The 22,671-nt window shown below is 44.9% G+C and overlaps 1 long non-coding RNA gene across 2 annotated transcripts in view; it reads left to right on the top strand.

The window, feature by feature from the left end:
- Nucleotides 1–12,859, top strand: part of LOC114607539 (uncharacterized) — a 61,427-nt gene extending 48,568 nt beyond the window's left edge. For both annotated transcript variants that reach the window (XR_003709170.2, XR_003709169.2), the window contains exons 2-3: nucleotides 8,150–8,368; nucleotides 12,603–12,859. This is a non-coding gene — a long non-coding RNA (uncharacterized LOC114607539). The remainder of the gene's footprint in view (nucleotides 1–8,149; nucleotides 8,369–12,602) is intronic.
- The last annotated feature ends 9,812 nt before the right edge of the window (nucleotides 12,860–22,671 follow it).

Here is a 22,671-nt window from a genome sequence, read left to right as displayed (position 1 = left end):
TTTGCTGATAGACTGAGGTATAACCAGGGCACTGAGTTACAGCACAATTGTGCATGTTTACTCAGAAGTAATTCCCACTTTGTTCAACAGGGCTTCCTCCCTAGCAAGTGTGCTTAGGGCCCCAACCTTATTCTCACTCATAGCACCCGTTTGCTTCTGGAGGACAGTCATCAAATGTGTGTTGTGTCCATTCATAAAACAACAAGGCTGTAGTTCCAGAATGGAATGTAGAAGTTATCTAGCTTGGGGAGATCTCCATGTTCAGCAAAGTCACATGATAGAGGTCTTCCTCTCCCATAGCAAGCTGGAGATTTAGAAGTGGGTTTCTGCCACAGGCATGCTATAGATCTGGCTGGTGCACAGATTTAAGGAGTTTGTGTTTATAGTATGATTTTCGAAGATATAAACCCTTTCCTTTAATAAAAGAAGAAGAATAAAAGGTAGCATATATGCCCTATGTTAAAACCAACAAGAAACAACCACAATAATTGTTCTAAGAATACTTCGCTTTTGCAGTCTCAAATGTTTCCATAGTTGGCCTTAGGGCTTCAATGAATCTATGCGAGTTTCCATACTCTCCGAGTGAAATCTGAAATGTTTTCTCTGGAAGGATTATGGGGGAACCTCGATATCTACAGTATACAACTTACTTCTCAGTGGCAGACCAGCTCCTCTTGACCCTCTCTCAGTCACCAGCCAGTATGACCAAGAGGAAAATTGCAGCTATCTGTTTGGAAGTAAACAGAACCCCCCCAAACTACACAAGAGAGGTGAATAATTGCTTTCACCAGCCATGTAAATGCCCTATGAAGACTCAATCAGATAGGCATTATTGTTGAATAGAGTACAGCTAGCAATACCTTGATATAGAATTTCAGCAACAGAGGCAATGTGCAAGGATTGCAAGAGGAATGGCCATGGAATTTGGGTGTGATATTTTAATCTTTCTATTGTGCAATTGTACTGTCTTTATGTTTAAAAAAGGTGCACGCAGAAGCACATATAGATATGCCCAACCCTGTGCCTGTCCAGCAGTGTCCCCAATCTGTCTCTGTGGTCCAATACCAAATGCAAATCCTCTATGCCCATCCTAAATTAAGAGGTGTCCTGGAAACGGAGATGGTAGCAGCATGGACAATGGTACCACACAGGTCCCCTTCGCCCTCCAGGCTGGCCTGATGTACCCAGTGCTTTTTTCCTTAAAATAAAATGTTTAGGGGTACTCTCATTTTGACTCAAGAAAAATCACCATTTTATAGCTCAAATTGGGAAAAATAAATACAATAAATGGACAAAAGTACAAAGAGTCACAAAATGTTTAGGGGGGTGCGTACCCCTGAATCCCCCTAGAAAAAAGCACTGGTTGTACCCAACACATTGCTGAGTTTCAAGGTCATCATCACTGATCGTCCAGAGCTATGATGTTCTAAGGTAGGCCTTCAAGGCCTAGTTTATGTTCTGAATTTATCTGAGGTGTAGTAGAGGATCATTCATTAGGATGAAAGGGACACTGCCCTACTCAATGGCTACTAACTCTGATGGCTATGCTCTAACTCCACAGCAATGCTTCTGGATACCAGTTGCTGGAAACCAGAGGAGGAGAGAGGGCTCTTGGGCTAATATTCTGCTCGCTGGCTTCCCATAGGCATCTGGTTAGCCAGTGAGAACTGGATGCTGGACTCGATGGGCTATTCTTATGTTCTTAACTTCCTTCTGTCCTCAGTTAGTTCCACCTTACATCCAGTCTTCTTACATCCAGTCCAGGTGGCTTTAGGGCGGTATATAGAATCAATCAATCAATGAATGAATCAATGAATGAATCAATCAATCAATCAATCAATCAATCAATGCTGTAGAATGGAGCATGAGCAGGGTGGTGGTGGTGCTGAACTTGAGCATCACCCAGAGCACCGCTGAAATTTGAGCGCCCAAAGTCCACCACAGGTATCACCATTCCCAATGGGCACCAGCCACCACTGGTATCCCATTCCACTGTGTGCAGGAAGCTTTCTGATCATCCCCAGAGATGCCTTTGCCTGGAGAATGTCATGCAGAATGCACAATGCCATCTAAAGAGGTAGTTGTCTCTTTGAGAATGCCAGGCCCAGAGTCTTAAATTGCCCAACCACCACTGACCCTGGTGGACCCAGCCAAAACACAAGAGAAGCAAACCAGGGTAAGCAAAGACAAGTGGCAAGTACTGGCAGAATTAACCCCAGCGCTGCTCCCCTTAGTGAGCAAACCCCATTGCCATGGCAACAGACACACAGCCAGAAAAAAGCGGAGGAGGAGGGGGTGGAACAGGCTAGAAAGAGAGCATATTCATTATTTTCTAAATTAATATTGATTCCTTCCACTTAAATTATATATCTATAGTTTCGAAGACGAAAATGAATTAGACGCTTCTCACTCTTTTATACTGTATACCGTTGTTGCCTTTTAAAGCGCCTGAAAAACCTGCTTATTTCCACTGACCCCCTCCGGGTGAGATTATACTGAGAAAACCCTCCTCCCCCTTGAAAGCAGATTTGAGTGAGTGATTGTGTAGAACCAAATGTGTAGGCTAAATCTGCGACTATCCTGCGAAAAAAGTTGATGAACCACTGTCTCACTTTCAGCAAGTCATTTGTTTTGACAAGAGAGGAAAATATCTTATCATTAATCATTTCTAAGATTAAATTATTCTTTTAAGTACTTGTTACGCATTCTTGTAATGTGAAGAATCTCTATTAACAGACTATAATTTAGCAGTGATTACCTACCACTGATCGGGTACAATAGTTTTGGTTACTACTTTGAAAGAGAGCACACAGTGAAGAAATGATGGCATGAGGGACTGACAGCGACCTACCATTTGTAGACATTTATAGTGGCTTCATGTAGTAGAACGTATCTGGTACTCTGACATCTTCATGCTGGACATTTGGCCATTCTTGTTCCATATTGTTGAGCAGGGGTGGCGAACCTTTGACTAGGGTTGGTGCAACTATTGGGCAAAGGGAGGCAACTGCCTCAGGTGGCAGAAACTAAGCACTACCTCCTTGGCTGTTCCCCTATGTTGGAGGGCAGAAGCAGGAGTGTCCTGCGCCTCCTAAACTTGACCACAGCCCTCAGGTGTGCTGGGGGATTCTGCTATTCTGTTGCCAGCTTTGAAATTTGAGTCAGCTCTCAATCCAACCACCTTCTGGACATGGAAGGTGGGCACCATTTTGTCCTTTGCCTCAGGCAGCAAAATGTATTGGGTCAGCACTTCCTGTGACCCTCCAACTGTTGCTAAACTACAACCCCCATCAGCCCTGACCATTGGCCAGGCTAGCTGGGACTGATGGGAAGTAGGAGTCCAAAAACATCAGGTTCCTCTGTCTGATGTTAAGCAAAGAATGGAAGGCAAGGGGTTCATGTGGTGATGTGGAAAAGTTGCCAACTCTTGGAATGAAAATCTTGGTATCTGGGTAGGGTCTAGGGGCAGAGGTTGTGTCACACACACCTTAAAGGCAGAACCTACATGTGAGTAGGGTTTGAGTCCACACAAAACAGCTTGTTTATCTCAGGTGCCAAGGTACTGCATGTGCTTCTAGGTCATCTACAACGCAGCAATGCCAGCTACACATGATCTTCTCTGACAGCATATATCTAGGCAGATAAAACAATGGAGTGTTGGAACTATTAGAGCTTTGCTGCAAATAATTTGCCAGGCAGTTTGAGGATAGGGTGGCCATGTTTCTTATTTTACAAAGAACAGTTCCCTCTTTCAAGGGATTGTCAGAATACAGTCCTCTATTTGAAGAAAGGTGTGGTTCAAGTCTGGTTTAAGATAATAATAAAAATTGCAAGAAGGGAGAGCAGGAGAGTTTGAAGTTGACCACCAACAATTAGAAGCTGGATTGAGCAGGCATGGGTCACCTGATCCCAGTAATCCCAGTTTTCTCCACTATGATGAGACATACGGCATTTCTATTTAAATTAATTACTTCTAAATTTGCATCCGTACATATAAATTGTGCAAAGTGTATGCATATATGTGCCTACTTTTTTGGTGTAAGTGGATGCCTTATTTGAGGGCAAAATTGCTTTTCTCCATGCTGACTTGAATGCTGCTGTTATTAGGGAGTCAGGTCAGATGTCTTGTATAACATCTAACCTGATTTTGAGGGACCAGTTTCAGCTGATGAGGTCTGAGGATGTGGATGAGGTGCTTATAGCAGCTGAATTCATGACATGACATGTCTTTTGCCCATCACGGCTTCTTCAAGCTAGCTGATGGGTTTGGCTGGGTGGGTCCAGGGAGAGGTCAACACATCTCTGCATGAGGGAGCAGTGCGGCCACATTGAAGGAGGCAATAATACAGACACTCCTAAAATAAGCCTTTCTAGACTCTGAGGTATTTGACAGCTGGCACCTGAACACAAATCTTTCCATTTTCTGGGTAAGGTGTTAAAGAGAGTAGTGATGGTTCAGTTGCAGACATCCCTGGAGGAGCACAATGACTGAGCAATTTAAGTCTGGATTCAGGTCCTGTCTAGGGACAGAACTGGCCTTGGTCACTCCTCAGTGCAGCTCTTTCCAGAACTGATAAACTCCTCAGCTCCTGGATCTGGAAATCAGACACATAATGTTTCACAGCCATTACTGGTTACAGCCATAGGAGGAGGAATAGGACCACTGTAAAACAGTGCCCTCACGGCAACAGTCCTAGGAGGTTATAGTGGTCCATTGTTCCCTGTATAAAGATCTCAGGGATGAGACCATCACGCCGCTACTATCTGCCATCCCGGGCCGCTCTTGTGAAGCTAAGTTGTTCTCACTCCTAGCCGACTAGAGCAGCTCGACAACAGAGAAGGTTGCCAGGTTTGTCGAGAGAGCAATGAGACTGAGAGCTGCTGTCTGAATGACATCAGTGTCGTCACCTGGATTCCTTGCCTAGGATCTTATTATTATTATCATTACCTCTGCCAAGTTTTAAGTACTGAGATTATTTTATGATAACTATTTCCGTAATGTATTTTTGTTTCTGTCTGTCCTTCGATGCAATGGCCTGTTGGCTATGCAAATAAAGCCTATTCTATTCTATAGTGGTCCATTGTATCGAAAACTGCTGAGAGATCAAGCAAGAGCAACAAGGTTGCGCTTCTGTCCTTCTCCAGAAAAAGGAGTGACCAAGGCCAGTTCTGTCCCTAGACAGGACCTGAATCCAGGCTGAAAGTGCTCAAAATCATTGTGTTCCTCCAGGCATATCAGGTATATGATTTTGGGAAGTTTCTATCTAGAACCTTCTCTTCACTGGAGGGTTAAGAAGCCTCTGTGGTGAAGAACACCTGTGATCAACATAGGCTGATACTCTGCCTCTGACCTTTCCAGGACATGGATAGCTTGGCCACTGTAACTCATGCATTGGGAATCTTCCTGATATGACTACTTCAACGTGCTCTTGTAGGGCTTCCCCTGAGACTTACTCTTTCTAAGCCAAATTATCAGGGCTTACAGCAATAACTTTACTGTCTTTTAAAAACCCACTGACTGATTCACACATGCACATGTCTCAGCCATCAATTGTTCAATGTTCAATCCTCAATGACTCACAGGCAGTTGTGTCTGAAATGCTGTCAGGCAGTATGGAAAACTTGCTAAATAAATATATTCATAAGTTATGGTGCCTTCCTTGCCCACATGCAACTCTGACATGATAGCCAAGATGTCTGAGACTTCCATCCCTTGGTAGCTCTTAAAGGGTGTACCATGTGCACAGTGGCTCCTACATTGACTTGGGGAGGTCAGAAGACATCAGCCATCTGAAGGATCTTTGTGAGCGAAAGGTTTTGCCAGTTGAATGTAATTTGACTTAAGAGTTGCTTTGAAAAGATCGTGCAGCTGATAGCTTCTCATTTGGGTGCACAGCTGAGGAAGAGGTGAGGAGGAATACATTATTTCATCAAAGCCTGCTGCTTTTAAATGAGGTGAAATCCCTCCAGCAGGAAGAGAGATGCCATCGATTCAGAGTCTGTGTCAGTTAATATTTCTCTTTCCTTAGCAGCACCCTTCTTATTGGTGTCTTCACCAATCAGTGTTGACATCAACAATGTAATGTGCTCCTTTATTTGTGAGACAGGGGATATTCTTCAAAAGACCAAGCAGAGAGAGGCTGCTTTTGCAAAAAAAAAAGAAGAGCAAGAAACCCCTGAGGCTCCTTCATTTGGTGCTGCATCTATAGCAGCAGCAAGTCTCAGATACTACAAGGTCCCTGCTGTGCTCTTGAACCACACACTGCAGTTAGGGTCAGTGATGGAGACAGCACCACAAGACACTTGTGCCCTTGTGCTGTAGCTCCTATTGACAAAGGGCTGGTCCACATAACACAGGCATTCAGAGAACAGGTCCTTGCTCAATGGGAGAGCACTTTCTGCACAGGTAGAAGATCCCAGATCAGGACCCTGGCATCTTCACACAGCACATGGTTAAACTGATGGCTTTAAAAGGGATTGGATGAATTCATGGAGGAAAAGCTTGTCAATGGCTACTAGTCATGACAGCTATGCTCTGCCTCTATGATCGGAGGCAGTAATGCTTTTGAATGCCAGTTGTTGGAAGCCACAGAAGGAGAAAGTGCTCTTGTTCTCAGGTCCAGCTTATGTGTTTCCCACAGGCACAATTGAACAGGCTCTTCTTATCTCTGGATGAAGTTGGGGAAGACTTCTGTTTGGAACTCTGGAGAGCCTCTGTCAGCCAAGAGTTGTCAAGGCTCAGCTAGATGGACCAAAACTCTGATTTGGTAGCTTCATATATTCCTCCCATTTCAGCTATAACCAGACCAATGGAATCTTTGTGCTTACAAAAGATCCCCATGCCGTGATGAATTCTGCAACCTGTATACATTCCGCAAAAAAAGCAAGTGTGCGTGTGTGTGTTATCTTGGTTTGCAGAAATGATTTTAATTGGCAGAGGGAGCCTTTGCTATAGGCCAAACAACCTCTCCTGCACCCTAACTTCTGAGATTTAGAATGACAGGGTGCAGCTTGACACAGAGTCGTGTCACTGGTCCTTCAAACACAGCATTGTCTTAAAATGTTGGGCATAGCTCTCCAGGGTATCAGAGTGCCCATCACAAGAAAAATGGCAGTAGCCTTGTCAAACAAACTCAGGCTCATTATACCTGGTCTATGTAAACAGCATGTAGGAGGACAAATTGTGACAGCTTAAGTCTTTTATCACATCACATCATGTCGTGGTGGGGTGGGAGTAGAGTCTCATTTTCAAAAAATCACACACACAGGCCAGAAAATTAGCCTCTCCAGGAGAAATCTATATCAGAATCTTTGCCCTGACACCTAGCTTTATACACGCAGGTAGTTTTATATTATGTAGAAATGTATTCTAGCCCGCGAATGTCCACAAACTCTTTCAACATCTCGTCTTCTGCTCATGTAGACCAGGCAAATGATTCTCTGGATGGTGAATCCAGTACCAAACATGGCGCCTGTAAAGTGGGATGGGGACTGAGAAATACACCTGGAAGTACTGATAGCACCTTGTAGGGGAAGCCTATATCGGAGTTACTTTGAGTAACCAATGCACTTATATAGCACGTCATCTGGTATCAGCCTCCTCTGATCTTCTGCTGTCCCATGACAAGGCTTCTTTGAGTGACAGGCCATGTCATCCACAGTGCTCCTTTTGCTGGCATTGGTGTGTCCACCAGGGAGGGATATCTGCTTCTTGTGTGCAAAAGCAACAGACCAAAGGTACAATCTTCAGCAGAAGTTGCTTCAGATGACTGGGAATTGAATGAGAGCAGGGGCCAGGGATGATTGGAGCTGTACTATGATAACACCTGGAGAGTCACGGTTCCTACTCTAACCATTACACTGTACTTGCACCATTAAAAATCTACAAGTCAGATGACAGAAAAACAGAAGATCCATTAAAGAGCATTAATTATTTTTTTGAAAGTCAATCTGACCGGACCAAGTATTTTGATCTACCTGTAATAACCAATGGGTTTCAAACATTCACATCAGGGCAGAGCAAGAATTAAAAAACCAATTTAACACAATGGGTGGATTAGCTTGCAAATGTATCAAGCTCTCTGAATTGCACTCACCAATAACAGATTCGTCTCAAATTTGTTTTATTAATATTATTATTTTATTTTAGAGCTGCTGGAGAAGAAATTGGCATTCCTGGACAGCACATCCTTAATCTTCAAGCATCCTTCCGTCACGTTCTTTTTATCTGCTGCTCCCAGTGTCTCAGCAGAGGAAAGTCAATTCCTTGGATATTTTAAAGTCCTCTAAGTAATGAGGAGTGTGTTGGACTCCCATTTCTTTCAGCAAAGCTGCATTCATTCATTGTGCATCTAATGTGTCGGCCAAGGTAACTGCATTGATTTCAAAATACCCACCTTGATGCTTGCGCAAGTCACCTGAAATGAAATGGGCCATGCAATTTGAAATGTCAATATATCTTACGTCCTGATTCAGACATGATTGATGCTGCCTTGGCGACATCACTTATCAGGGTAGCTGGAGTATCATATACATGTGAAGGATTGGTGTGCAGTCAGTGCATTCCTTTGGGCCACGGATCTTTGAAGTGCAAATAATGCTGCATAACATGGGCTGCTTCATGTGAGAAGTGCCTTTTACCCATGGCGTGGGTCAGGGGCATTGTTAAGGGGAGCCTCAGGGGGACAGCAACCTATGCAAATATTATGCAAATTTGTTTCATGGGCCTGTGCCCCAAGCCTTTTAAGCACTTCTAGCAATGGCCCTGGTGTGGCTACATAAGATGCCAATACAGATAACTGCTTTTTGTATAACAGCATTTAAGCTGTGTACACACCATATATTTAAAACACAGTTAAAGCACATAGCTCCCACCAATGAACCCTGGGAGCTGTGGTTTGTTAAGGGTGCTGGGAACTGTAGTGGTGTGAGGGGTAAACTAAAGATCCCAGGGTTCTTTGGGGGAAAATCCACATGCTTTGACTGTATTTTAAGTGTACCGTGTGCATATAGTCCATGTTTAAACTGGGTCACTGGATGAGGCAATGGAGATCCATGTGAAGCAATTCCAGTGACTCAGACCATAAATGAATCTATGTGGAGAACACCCCTGGAAAAATGTTTGTCTGATGACAACACCATCCCCCATGCTCCCCTTCAGCAGGGGAACTGAGCTCTTTCATTCTGTCAGCATAGCTGGGTTGACACAAGTCCATGCCTGAAGAGACCACTGTGGTCTTGAAGGTTCTAGAATCTGCCTTTGCAAAAGAAGCCATCGGTTTGTTCTCCTTCCCATGGTGGGATTGGTTTTGGCAGAGAATGTGCACACATTCCTTCCCTGCTGGCGATTCCTTTATATATCTTGTGTGTTCTCGGAGTTGGGCCTGTTTAACTCTACTCTTGGGCCCAGCTAACTGGCTAAAGAAGTTTCTTCTTCTTCTTTGCTATGGTTTAACTCTTTTGGACAAAACCATCTGTCAGCAGCTGTGAAAGGACCAAGTTTTTCCCAGATGTGACAGGGAGCTGATTCAGAGCCAGCATTTATTAACAGGCAGAGTGTTTGACTTTGACCTGGGATTGGTTTGGGTGGTGAGACCACACTACAGTCCAGACTGGTTTAATATCCATTACCTCTCCCTAGAGTTATGAAAGAGCAGGGAGTTGCCAAACTACAGATCACAGGATTCTTGGGATGGTAGGGAGAGTCAGGGCACTTACATTCATGTAGGTTATAAGATAGAGTTATCTCAGTCACATATCAACCAGGAGTTCTCAGTTCAGAGTGGACATAAGAATCTGCTAAATTGAGCAACAGGTCCATCTAGCCCTGTATTGTCTATCATCCAGAGTCTCCTCAGAGACTCTGGTAGAGTAGAAGTCATTCTTACCTCCTGCTCCTTGTCAAGGGATTGAATGTTGGCATGATTTGTGCTCTGCCACACAGCTCCTGGCCCTGACTACAAAAATACAGCCACTCTACCCCCACCCCAGCTGAATTTGAAGTTGTGGGAATGTTCAGGGAGGCAGGAGAGGATATATTGTTTAATTATATCCTTCCCAATTTGTATTAACAAGTTCTACAATTTAGCAGAGTAACATCCCCCTTTTTAAACTTACACAGCAGATAACGTTTTTGCCAGACTTGTTTAAGCCTCTAAAATAAGTTTCCTGGTAATTCCCCTTTTATTCCCTCCTAAAAAGATAGACACAACACAGTCTTGTATAAAATAGTTTACTCACAGTTTCATTCAGTTCACAAAAGGATCCCTGAAGGGAGGCTTAAGTTACAAAATATATACACTTGGAATCCATCCCATAAAGAGATAGTTCCTTTGTCCTTTTTTGTCCAAGAGAGCATCTCAGGCTGATGCTTCTTCGATGAAAGCAAAATGGAGGAGAGATGTGGTGGCCAGTCCTGTGCTTTTGTTACCTGCACAGGTAAAGTCACACCCACCTCTGGTCACATGTAGAGGAAGTTTGTCCCAGCACAGGAGGAAACAGAAAGTTTATCTACTGGCTGGACAAACATCCCTCTTCATGTCTAAACATGTCCACTCTAGGAATGTTGTATTTAACTGCTCTGTGTTTCACACCCCACAGAAGTCAGGACCTCTTATACCCTAAGGACACTTATATCCCCATTTATTTGTCTGCATATTTATGACATTTATAACCCACCTTTCCTAAATGGACCTCAAGGCAGCATACATGATTCCACTCTTCCATTTTAACTGCACACCAACCCTGTGAAGTAGGTTAGGCTGAAAGATAGTGATTGGCCCAAGGCCATCCAGTGGGGATTTGAAACCTGGTTCCTCAGGCCCTAGTTCAATGCTTCAATCATTGTATCGCAGTGACATGTCTAGACCAGAGGTGGGCAAACTTTTTCTGTTATACGATCAATATTCTAGACTAGGCTATGGCGGGAGGATAATCATGTTCTTGATAGCTTCCCCTGTCTTCTTCACCACAAATATGCCTTTTTCTCCATTCACCACCTTTCTGCATCATATACTGTCATCATGTCCCCCACTCAGTCCTTTCAAGATGAAGGTCTTAATGCTTGAATGCCAGAAATTTTCTTCTGTCCGCTAACACTGCACTGGACACCAAATAATCTGTGGGCAGCCAAAATCTGTAACATTCCCAATCCCCAATGCTTCTGAATCCCATATCCCACAGTGATAGAACCGCAGGGAGAATTAACGCTGCTGTAATGCTTGGCACCTATGGGATGACATTTGGAGATGATCCCAGAATACATACGGGGTGGGGAGAGAGAATGATATTCTAACTGGTTATACATATACTTTTCCTCAAAATGGACCTTTTGGAATAAGAGTTTGCATTCCTACTAAGCTGTGTCTATGACACTGTCCTCAGAAAATATATATGGGAATTAAATAGATGTGGCTGTGTTATATTGGAGTAAAATCACTGGTCCATCATTACTAATATTGCCAATGGTTCTCAGGTATCTTTGGAGAGTCACTCCCAGCCAGCCAGAGTAATCAAAACTGGGCTAAATTTACATTTACATTTACATATATATACCACACACACACACACACACACACACACACACACACACACACACAAATAATTTCTGGGGTTTCCCAATAGAATATTAAAAACATGACAAAACATCAAATATGAAAAACTTCCCTAAACAGGGCTGCCTTCAGATGTCTTCAGAAAGTCAGATAGTTGTTTATTTCCTTAATATCTGATGGGAGGGCGTTCCACAGAGAGGGTGCCACTACTAAGAAGGCCCTCTGCCTGGTTCCCTGTAACCTCACTTTTTGCAGTGAGGGAACTGCCAGAAGGCCCTCAGAGCTGGACCTCAGTATCCGGGCTGAACGATGGGGGTGGAGACGCTCCTTCAGGTATACAGGGTCAAGGTTGTTTGGGGCTTTAAAGGGCAGCATCAACACTTTGAGTTGTGCTTGGAAACATACGGGGAGCCAATGTAGGTCTTTCAGGACTGGTGTTATATGGTCTCAGTGGCCACTCCCAGTCACCAGTCTGGCTGCCACATTGTTGATTAGTTGTAGTGTGTGTGTGTGTGTGTGTGTGTGTGTGTGTGCGCGCGCGCGCTGTGATCACCACACACATGTAACAGTCAGGCACACACCACAGCCTGTTCTGTTGCCTGCGATGCAATCCTTCATTCAAGCCTAATTTCAGCAGTCGGAGACAGTGGCGTAGCGTGGGTTGTCAGCACCCGGGGCAAGGCAAGTAATTTGCACCCCCTAACCCGTGGATTTGCGCCCCCTAACCCTAACCCCCAGATGTTGCGCCCGGTGCGGCCAACCCCCCTGCACCCCCCACGCTACGCCACTGGTCAGAGAAGACTTTGTGGGTGCCAAGGAAGACCTCTGTGGGACCATGAGCACCAGGTTGGCAGCTCCTGCCCTAAGCTGCAACAGCCATGCACCAAATAATTCTCCCCCTTTCGCTCCACAAAGTGAAAGGCTTCATATATAGAACAGGACACAGAATTGGGCATTAGAAGAGCAGGGTCACTTCAGGGAAATCCTCAGGTCCAATGTATACCAGCATTTTGTACAAAAATCCATGTTTTCTTCTTCTCTCTTCCCAAGGCAGAGCCATGAGGGAAGTTCACGCCGATTGAAAGCAAGTTGGAGATGCACAAATATGTATGTATTAACATGCAATAAATCGTGCAGAAATGCCAAATCACAACTGTAACCTTCTGATACTCTATGACATGATATCAATCAGCAGGCTTCTGTGTAAATATGTCTCTTTCTTTTGGGGTGCCTGCTAATCTACCCGGACTTCATCATTGGCACCATGCTAATTAATATGCACAATTCATAATAAATAAATTATTTTCACCAGCTAAAACATGGAATTTTGTTTATTTGCTTATTTGAAAGTAAACATGCTACCCACTGACATCTGCTGAGAATGTGGCAACAAATGAATGACAGCAATGGTAATGAGCAGTGTCTGCTTTATTTATGTAACTGCAAACAGTTGTACACCCATTCATAATTCTTCCAATAAGAGGGAAGCCCACACAGAGCAGAGAGAAATGGAATCCAGACACCAGTTTGTGCAAATGAAGGACAGATTTGGTTGCACCATTCAAGCTCTCAGTTGTTGTATTCTGTGACAGAAGCCACTGCAATTAGTGCTGGATTATAGCTACTGTAAAACCAGATTAACAATGTGTATTCATAAATTCATAGTATGAACTAAAATCCTTTAAATGTGAAAAGGGAGGGGGATATTATTATTATTATTATTATTATTATTATTATTATTATTGCTTACACCTCACTTTTACAATTTGGGCTTCTGAAAGCAGCTTGCAACAAACAAGAAAAACAATTACCACCAAACAAAATAAAAGAAACCTCAATTAATAGACAACACACAAACAACAAATAAACAGATAGCAAAGAGGGATATTATTGCATTATAGCACAACAAAAGCAGGAGAAACACACACACACACACACACACACACACACACTTCCAGTGGAGCATTTGTGGTATGAAATACCCCAGGATTTTAGCAGGAAGCTATGGGGCATGCTGGCCACATGACCCAGAAGCTGTATGCTGGCTCCCTCGGCCAATAAAGCGAGATGAGCGCCGCAAACCCAGAGTCGGTCATGACTGGACCTAATGCTCAGGGGTCCCTTTACTTATGGGGCATGCACACACAGCAATAGGAAGCAACATGTCCACTCAGAAACTTTTGCAGGTGAAAAGAGAATTGAAAGCATATACGGTAACCACCTTGTTATGAGAGCCAGGTCCTGGGAGACCAGGGTTCAAATTCCCCCAAAGGCCATGAAGCTCACTGGGTGCCTCTCAGTCTAATCTACCTCACAGTGTTGTTGTGGAGATTAAATGAGGAGGGGGAGAACAATGTATGCCACCTTGAGCTCTTTGGAGAAAAAGGTGGGACATGAACACAATAAATTTTTTTTAGCACAAATCATTATGAATACAAATAGAAAGGATCTCGGGGGGGAGGGGGACAGGGGTTGATGACCTTGAGTCTCCAAATCTGAGTCCCCCAAAGCTTGATATGGTCCTATAAATATGTAGCAGCACCTCAGATGGGTTTAGCTGGTGTTAGGAGCCCTGCCATCTCCACATCTCTGGGAGAGGCCACTGAAAATATACAATCCCCAGCCGGGAGTGATTTAGGGAAATGAAAAACAGAGAGCAGAGCTGGAGGAGGTGTCAAATGTTTCTCCTCGCCTCCAGTTTGATGTGACCACTTGCTTTCCCTCAACACCCCCCCCCCCACCTGTCTACCTTTCCTCCTTGGCTGCTGTCTACTTCTGAAAGCTAAAATGCCCAACGTCAATAAAAATTGCAGGAGGGACAGTGAGCAGGGGGTGCACACACATTTTAATTGGTGTGTTATTATCAGTTGATTGCAGTACATTCAAGGAAAGGAAGAAATGAAATGTCAGCTTTCTCCGGTCTGGTGATCCAGATGTTTTGATCTCCACCCCCCCAACCAGCCCCAGTCCGAATGGTCAGGGGTGATGGAAGTTGTAGTCATACAATATCTGGAGGGCACCGGGTTGCAGAAACCTGGCTTAGTCTCCACAGATTTCTCTGAAGCCCACAAAAAGGTATAAACTTCTGGTGAATTTCGCCTGCCTTGGCTTTCCTTTCCCAGAGAAGTCTCTTTTCCTTACTTCAAAAGACAGCTGCATTAAGCAGATGGCAACCAATGTGGAAGAGACCAGTAAATGAATAGGGCTGGGGTGGGTTTTGAAAGACATAGAGCATGGGTAGGCAAACTAAGGCCTGGGGGCTGGATGCGGCCCAATCGCCTTCTAAATCTGGCCCACGGACGGTCCGGGAATCAGCGTGTTTTTACATGAGTAGAATGTGTGTTTTTATTTAAAATGCATCTCTGGGTTATTTGTGGGGCATAGGAATTTGTTCATTATTTCCCCCCAAAATATAGTCCTGCCCCCCACAAGGTCTGAGGGACAGTGGATTGGGCCCCTGCTGAAAAAGTTTGCTAACCCTTGGCATAGAGGTTCAGTCATAAACAAGACATACCTGGGGCCTGTTCACTCTTAACACTTGGGGGGAGAGACCTCAGCTGGGTGCCACTGAAAAGCTATCAGCACACCAAATCAGATCATTTATTCACCTGGTCCTGTATTGCCTATTAGAGTGTCCTACCATGCAGTGGACAGTACTCTATTTGAAAGGCTGCCCAGCCAAAGTCCAGTTTGAAGATGAAGAACCATATTAATGGAGAGCAGGAGGGCTCTTGAAGTTGCCCGCCAACAGTCAGCAGACTGAGAAAGCACACAGATTACAATGGTACCTCAGGTTACATACGCTTCAGGTTACAGACTCTGCTAACCTGGAAGTAGTACTTCTGGTTAAGAACTTTGCTTCAAGATGAGAACAGAAATCATGGCCTGGCGGCATGGTGGCAGCAGGAGGCCCCATTAGCTAAAGTGGTGCTTCAGGTTAAGAACAGTTTCAGGTTAAGAACAGACCTCCGGAACGAATTAAGTACTTAACCCAAGGTACCACTGTATTCTCTTCCACAGTGTATTACACTACTGTTTCGATTACAGGGCCCTTCCAGGGTGGAGTTTTATTAAGGGTGCGTTCTGTAACATTTTCTGGACACAATAATAGTGCATAATAGTTCATTGGTGAGTCCCCAGTGCTACCACAGGATTGCTGTCCAGAGAGGCTAAAGCACAACAAAAGCAGGGCCGAAAGAAACTTGAACATCTGCGGTATAAAAAGGGATGGGGTTTCAGCCGGAAGTTATGGGATATGCACCAATTAGACAGGAAGGAGTGTGACCGCCCCAAAATATTTGCAGACACAAACAGTATTGAAAGTTGGATTGCACGTAACTGCCCCCCCCCCAAAGTGTCATGAGTACAGATCCTAATAAATGTAGGGAGAAAAAAAGATGTCTGGAGGGGGCCTTAGTCATTCTTTTCAGATTTGCATACATTTTATTAACATAACATTCCGGCTTGGTCTAAGGCCCCATGTTCCTGTGATTGTACAAAAAAGCCCTTAGAGCTATAGCACATCCCTGACACACACCCTGCCCTTTCTGTGACAACATATGCTAATTTAGGTGGGAGCTGAATAGTAAAGTAAGGAACCTCAGATCATAAGAGCATAAGGAGAGCCCTGCTGGATCGACCAAAGGCCCATCTAATCCAGTACCCTGTTCTCACAGGGACCAACCAAATGGAGATGGGAAGCCTGCAATCTGGGTCTGAGTGCAACAGTACTCTGCCTCCTTGCAATTCCAGGCATCCAGTACTCCAAGGCTTAAAGCCCCCAACAGCGAAGACAGAGCACAGCCATTGTGGCTAGTAGCCACCAATAGCTTTCTCCTCCATTAATACTCCTCCCAAGTTCCACTAGGCAACATCCTCACAGGTATTCTGAGGTGTCCAGGTCCTCCAGAAGTTGTTGGACTCCAACTCCCATCAGATGCCAGCAGCAGTCAGGGATGATGGCAGTTGTTGCCTAGCAACATCTAGAAGGGCCTCAGGCTTCCCCATCTCTGGCATGAAGTTCCTAAGGGCAACACAGGCCTACTGTGATGAAATAGCCGACTGCAACCGACACAGGGATGAGTCACATACATACACAGCATTTCAGGCACCACATGAAGCCATTTCTCCCCGCACAGGCAAGCCTGCCAGACATGTGGCACTCATCTGTTATGATGGAGCTGAAAGTAACCGAACAATCTTCTCCCTTGTTGCCTCGGCCCACAAGGCTTCCGCAGTGGCAGGAGTGGATGCCACTCTGTGTGACATAGACATATCTGCATATTGTTCGGATGGAGGGTGTTAATCTCTCCTCCTACGTGGTATTCTAAAACACACAGAGAGAGACCACAAGCCAGGCAGGGAGGATGTTCAGTATCTTTCATTTTGCTGCCCTCCCCCCTTCCTTCCTTCTTCCTCCTTCTTCCGAAAATGGCCTATGTTTAAAAAGTACTACCCCCGTGGTTTCTGACTATTGCTCAGGGCAATTTTGCTTAGCCTAGCGGAATGTCCTGGAAACTGCTGGCAATAACTTTTAGCCCCCAAGACTGGAACATGTTGAGCAGAGACAGAAAGCCTATGAACAACTAATGGCCGGGAGCCAGAGTAAACAAGTGCGGTTCGTCGGGTTGCGGTCAGAAATGTCTCCCTTTTCAGTATGCAGCGCAAAATCCTCTGCCAACAGTTGCCATAAAGTTATTACACAAAGCTGTTTTTCCTCTCAGTAAGACAAACCCAATGAAAGGCTGCTTCTCGTCCAGCCCCTTGCTGACATTAGGCCTCCGAGATAGTCTGTCATGCCAAGAGAGACCTGTGTGAGCTGCGGTCTGCCTTCCAGGCTGCGTTTTTCATTAGGCTAGTTAGGGCTTCTGTACAGAAGCAAGTGAGAGGGGTGGAAGGAGGGGAGAGAGCAGAGAAGGAGAGCAGAAGATTACACACACACACACACACACACACACACACACACACACACACTTCTCTTTCAGGATAGCATGACAAACCACAGAGCAGCAAATTCGGTCCTCTCTTTCCAAACTCTGTCCTAGCTGGCCTGGGCTTGCGAGGGGAATTGGAGCATAGCCTGCTAGCTTGTACCAAGCCAGACCATTTGGGCCTTCAGCAGTGTGTCTATACTGGGGTAGGGAACTGCAGACCCAGAGGCTAGAAGTGGCCTTCCTCTCCCCTAGCCACCAGAACCCACCAGAGCACCATTTCTGACATGTTAAAGCTCCTTAGGAAGCCACTACTTGCCCCAATGTGCCTTTAAGCTCTTTGAAAGAATTTGTGCAAGCCTGATTTGAATTATTTATAAAACTACCTCTTACGTCCACATTTCCTCCCTGATTATAGGTGCCTACCCCCTGAGGCCATCATACCAAGCAATGGTTTTGATAGTGAGGCTTCTTCGTTCTTACTGATGTCAGAGTCGGCTAGCACCTTGGATTTCAGTAGTAGAGACTCACCCATTAGGATGAATGGGGCACTGCCTCACGAACCTCAGTCCACCCTGAGCCGGCCCCTGCCTGCCTGCCGTCTTACATCCATTAGAGGGAGCAGGTGGTGCTGTAGTCTAAACCACTAAGCCTCTTGGGCTTGCTGATCAGAAGGTTGGTGGTTCGAATCCCCATGACGGGGTGAGTTCCCATTGCTTTGTCCCAGCTCCTGTCAACCTAGCAGTTCAAAAGCACACCAGTGCCAGTAGATAAATAGGTACCACTGTGGCCGGAAGGTAAACGGTGTTTCCATGCACTCTGGTTTCCGTCACGGTGTTCCGTTGCACCAGAAGTGGTTTAGTCATGCTGGCCACATGACCCAGAAAACTGTCTCTGGACAATCTCTGGCTCCCTTGGCTTTGACTGGACTTACCGGCCAGGGGTCCTTTACCTTTTTACTTTACCTTACATCCATTGCAGGAGGTAGCTCTGCCTGTCACCTTCCTCCTTCTTAGTCTCAGTGTTGCCCCTTGTTAAACTCAGCAGGGAGGTCGATGGGGACTAGAATTAGTTGGCTCCAGCTGCTATTGGCGCTGTCTCTATGTACTGCCGGCCTCCCTGCCTCCCACTGCACCATTTCCAATGGTACCACTGGGTGGTGTTAGCTGGAAAAAGTGAATCCATCCTCTCTTTCCCCTTTCTTTTTTTACGGTACTAAACTCTCCTCCGGTGCCTCCAGGCCCCCGGCTTCCCTGACAACAGCCAAATGCATTTCCTCCATGCTTCCTCTGCCTCTTAATAAGCATGCATTATTGTGTGCTCTCTGTGCTGCGCCCAGCAGATATAATAATAACACCATCTGCTGAGCTTTTCGCAAGGCACCCTTCAATAACAGCACCTTCTCCTCTCCTCTGAGTTAAAAAGAGAAGAGGCTGACATGCATTCCGAATGCACCATACCAGTGTAATGATAGCAATGATTACATGGGAAAGTAAAAGGTTCCATGGCATCCGTGTTATTTCAATCCACTCTGACAAGGAAGCGTTTGAGCGGCGTCATTTGTGTTCCTCTTGTGCCTCCCTTTGAAATGACCAGTTTGGCACAGCAGGTCGGTCGGAGAACCTCTGATGGAAGGGCATGAAAAGCAGGTACCAGGTGCAATTATTCTGTGTATGCACATTTCACCCACAGGGCTAATATTATTTTTTACCAGATTAAGAGTGAATGTGAGAAGTATGGACAGCTTTCTGAACCATTCCTAGCGGTGCAGCAATAAAACTGCTAGCACATTTGCAAAGCTGAGCAGGGTCTGGGATGGTTTCAAATTGGATGGGAGACCACATGTGTGTGGCCCTTGGGGTCTCTTATGATTCTACGGGTGCAAATTCCTCTGTCCTTCTCTTCTTCCTGATTAATTCTTAATGTGTCATCTTGTCACTCTGTATTGGGGCAAACTTATCTAATCTGCTCCTAACAGGTGGCAGGAGCCTCAGGGCCCTTCACGCAATATCAACTCTCCCTATTTAAGTTGGATATTCTGGAATTAAAGAAGCCATCCCAGCTTCTGATTGGATCCTGGAATGTCCCATCTTTTGGTCCGGTGCTCTGGTGGGAATCAGCTGGCTCGTGCAGAGCCCCGGACCCAAAAGTAAGCATCCCAGATATTGGAAAGTATGCAACATACATGTTGATCTTTCATGGAATTCTTGGCAAGCAGCATCACATGGTGCAGAGACGCTATGCTAGATGCAAAGGATGCTTGCCAACCACTAACTGAAGGGGCATTTCTGAAAGCCAGAGTTTCCAGTTCTGAAGTCATTCAAGAGCAGTTCTCATGCTCATCCTAGATGTGTTTGTAATGGGAACCCAGCTCCACCCTGATGCCTATGGTGGAATAACAATGAGCAAATAGGTCATAAGATCATGTCTCCCCTGTGGGCTGTTACCTACAGATACAGTAGTATATAGGTGACGTGCTATAGGTCACACAGGATGAGCCACAGAAACCTCACACTATAAGTGACACCATCACCTTCAACCCTATTTGCAGCTCCTATGAATGCAAATTCCTGCCAACCTAGCAGTTTGAAAGCATGTCAAAGTGCAAGTAGATAAATAGGTACCGCTCCGGCGGGAAGGTAAACGGCGTTTCTGTGCGCTGCTCTGGTTCACCAGAAGCGGCTTAGTCATGCTGGCCACATGACCTGGAAGCTGTACGCCGGCTCCCTTGGCCAATAAAGCGAGATGAGCACCACAACCCCAGAGTCGGCCACAACTGGACCTAATGGTCAGGGGTCCCTATACCTTTACCTTTATGGATGCAAATCAGATGCCCGAGGCATAGCATAAATCGCAAAGAACCCTAAACACATTTGGAATTGGACCACTTTTGACTTACACAAAAAAAGCAAAAGGTCCTCTGTGTGTGTGTTTTAAATAAGCTCATATTTATTGATACAGCAACTAGGTTTTCGTTAAATTGGGGGAGGGATAGTCACCATCATTTCCTTGATTTTTGCAAAAATGGACAGAATGGCAAGCCATTTCTCCAAAAGCATATCCAGAATGGGCAACACAAATCTTCTTGTTGTTGTTGTTTAACTATCTACTAAAAAACACCCATCTTTTTAAAAAGTTAATCTTTTGCGGTATGCCTTCACTGTTTGATAAAAGTTTGAAATCAGTTCCACAGAAATCTGACACTATTGATCCAAAAATAACTGAAGGCAAGGATCTAGGCATACAGTAAAAATAGTGAAACAAGATTGCAACTAGTACACAATATATTCACTTCTTTTCTTTACAGTTAACCTAACATTTTCTAGGTGTAAAACAGTGGGATCTTTATAAGGCTGATGGATGGTTATATATTTTATTTTCAACACACCTTTTCATCAAGACTTGATTTTAAGGCACCCCTTCCATCATGTATGCATCAATGTACGAAGCTGGCCATGTATTCCTCAACAATTCCCCAGAGTGGTACTTAGGCTGCAATCCCATGCACACCTGCTTGAGAATAAGCTCCGTTGAACATAAAGGGACATACATCTGAGTAAATGTAGGATTTCCTCTTTAATCCTCAGGGTATTAGGTAACCCCTCTAAATATTATTTTACAGTGTGATTCCTTTAAGTTTGTATACTGATGAAAGACAGAACCTGGAATTCAGGTATGCTACCAATCAAATTATTTTAAACAAACCTTTAAGACACTTTCCACTATATAAATAATTTTTAAAACACACACACACACACACACACACACACACACAGATGGTTTTTAAGTACAATATAGTTATTGCCAGGGTTTCAAACCTGGGACTGTGTCTGGGGAGCCATCATTCAGTGTAAAAGCCTGACGGTTCAGTATTTTTTGTTTCATCCTTATTCTTCAGTCCAAGTAGCTGAATTAGCCAGAGGTAAGAAACCCTCTCAGTCCCATTTGTAAATAAACAATAAAAATCTAGTCCACACAATGTTACTTATTTAATTATTAAGAAGACCAAGGGTTGCAGGACAATGTACATTAAAAAATTTTTACAATGCAATAAAACATCTCACAACAAAATAGAGAGGCAAAACAAAACCAGGAGTCACAAGAATTTGCATCTTTGGCAAACATTCCTTGTGCGCTACTGTTTTGTTATCAGGAACCAACACAGCAAGAATCAGGAACTGTGTGGAACTGAACTCTGACGCTGCTCGTAAGGAGCGATTATGGGCAGCTGTGGATGGGAAAACTTGCAGGAGTATGATGGCCTCTCTCAGCCCAGCCTCCAGGGTGGATCCACCTATCCAGAGGGCCACCTGGCTTCCCTTGACCTGGTAGGACTATAAAAGATTCCAGCTCAGGAATGAGCTTTGCTTCAGCAACTGTTAGCCTTGAGCTTGCTTGGGTCTCTTATCCCTGGTGCATCTTTCCCTGCCTGGCTCTCTGGTCGTGGTCCCAGGGACTTTGTACCTTCTGTTCGCTACCTACAGTGCCAGTTCTGTGAGGCCTCAAGCCAGATGTCCATGGTGGGTCCCCTACCACTCAGGGCCCCCTCATTCTTCCCCAGGCTCACCTACTTGTGCTCTGCCCCAGAAAATAGCCACTAGGGATAAAAGAGAAGCAAGCAACCCCTCCGGATGGTGTGTGGGTGTGTGTTATACAACTATTATTGATACAATAATAGTGCAGTTGTGGTGGATTTATACTGGGCCGTCCGCATATCATTCCGCTTTATTCTGGGATGTTTCCCCAGTGCTACCACATTATTGCCATCTTGATGGGCGCTCATACACTGTAGCACAATAAAAGAGGGACAATAAATAAACCAGAATGCCCTGGTATAAAAAGTTACAGCAAGAAGGGATGGGACATGCACTGATTGGAAACGAAGCAGCATGCCAGCCCCGAAATTTTTGCAGGAGCAAACAATCATGAAAGTGGAATTATGTATACCAAGCCAATACCATCATGAGCACAAATCGACATGAATGCACCATAAAAGGACCTGAGGTCAGCATCAAGCAGTCAGTAATGGCAAACAGTTGGTAAGGGCAAGAGGGGTGAGCATGAGGAGCAGAATCAGCGACTTGTGGGCAGTTGTGGGTCCCCTGCTGAGGTGTGGGCCTTGGCAAATGCCCGGTGAGGCCAACCTCTGATGTTGACCCAGTTTTGTTTCCAGGCTGCCTCCAGCTGTC

The sequence above is a fragment of the Podarcis muralis genome, chromosome 12 (assembly GCF_964188315.1).
Source record: "Podarcis muralis chromosome 12, rPodMur119.hap1.1, whole genome shotgun sequence".
Classification (NCBI taxonomy): domain Eukaryota; kingdom Metazoa; phylum Chordata; class Lepidosauria; order Squamata; family Lacertidae; genus Podarcis; species Podarcis muralis.
This window is presented reverse-complemented; position numbering and strand designations above follow the sequence as displayed.